The following is a 1,611-nucleotide window of genomic DNA, read 5'->3' on the forward strand; positions in this document are numbered from 1 at the left end:
GAGAATAGCTAAATGAAGTGGGCTGTAAGGAGGAGAATGTCATAAACAGGACAAAAAAATCACAAACTACAAAGGAAAATAAAGATACACTTGATTAATAAAATGAAAACTTTGATGCAAAAAGACACCATAAACATAGTTAAGCCACACACTGAGAGAAAATATATGCAACTTAATTTAAAAGGTATTAGTATCTAGAATATATAAAGAATTTCTATAAATCAATATGAAATAAATGTGTCAAAAGCACCGAAGTGCTCGCATTGATAGCACATTACTAAAATTGGAATGATACAGATTAGCATGGCTCCTCTGCAAAGGTAACATGCGAATTTATGAAGCACTCCATATTTTTATACCACATACAAAAGGACAAAGGCTGTATGTCTCCACTTACATGAAATATCTAGAGTAGGTGAATGCACAGAGATAGCAAATAGATTATTGGTTACCAGGGGATGGGGGAAGAGGAATCTGGAGTTACTGCTTAATGAGTACAGAGTTTCTGTTTGGAATGACAGAAGGGCTTTGGAAATAAATAGTGGTGATGATTGCATAGCATTGTGAATTATACAGTTAAAATGGCTGAAATGAAAATTTTATATTATATATTTTGACTACAAAAAAGCATCCAGTGTTAAAAAGGGGGCAAAAGATTCAAATAGACATTTCAGATACAAGTAACTATGAATAAGCTGACAATAGCTGAAAAAATATACAACCTCATTTGATAATGAAAACAATACTGAGATAATGCTTCTCACCCACTGATAGGTAAACATAATAAAGTCAGACAATAGCTAGGGTTCATAGAATACGGAGCAACAAGAGCTGTCATAAAATGCCGGTAGGAGTGTAAATTGCTTCAAAGGTTTTGGATAGGAGTATGGCATCACTCAGTGAAGTTTCACATGTGCTTCTTTATGTATTAATTAGAGTAAGTACAGACTGACATAATAAAGATACTAACAATAAATGGCTTAAAGGTAAAGAAGTTTACCTTATCTCTCTCACTTATCAGTTCCAAAGTTTACAGCCTCGTCAGTGGGACAAATTTGATCCTCACAGTCGTTCAGGTAATCAGTTCTTTCCAAGTCAGTTTCTGCAAAATTGAAGTTGGCTCACCACCATTTTGGTTTTGTCTGGTGGGAAAAGAGAAGAAAGCATGGAGGAGGTACACCCACCACCTTAAGGCTCTGATCCTAACGTAGCAGAATTGAAAGCTGCTTAAATTCCAATAGTGAGGACTTAGTCACATAGCCATATCCAACTAAAAGGGAGGCTGGGAAATGCAGCCTAGATGAACATCCATGTGTAAGATGGGGAAAATGATTTTGGGTGGATAAAATTCATTTTTGTCAGTCTCCACTATACCCAGAACTCAGCAATTTCATGACTGGGAATACCTTAGCAATGCTCTTGCACATGTATGCCAAGAGACAGACATAAGAAAGCTTATAGGCTCACAATCCATAATAGGAAGAAACAGGAAATAACCCAAAGGTCCATCCTTGTAAAATAGAAAAATAAATCATGGTGTATTCTTATACAGGAGCAAAAATGAGTGAATCATTGCTGCACAATTGGAAAGGATCACATGAGATACTTCTA

General features: G+C 35.8%; 1 pseudogene; it reads left to right on the plus strand.

The window, feature by feature from the left end:
• Positions 1-254: 254 nt before the first annotated feature.
• Positions 255-355, plus strand: LOC115836464 (annotated as a pseudogene).
• Positions 356-1,611: the final 1,256 nt, after the last annotated feature.

This window comes from Nomascus leucogenys, chromosome 8 (assembly GCF_006542625.1).
Source record: "Nomascus leucogenys isolate Asia chromosome 8, Asia_NLE_v1, whole genome shotgun sequence".
Taxonomy (NCBI): domain Eukaryota; kingdom Metazoa; phylum Chordata; class Mammalia; order Primates; family Hylobatidae; genus Nomascus; species Nomascus leucogenys.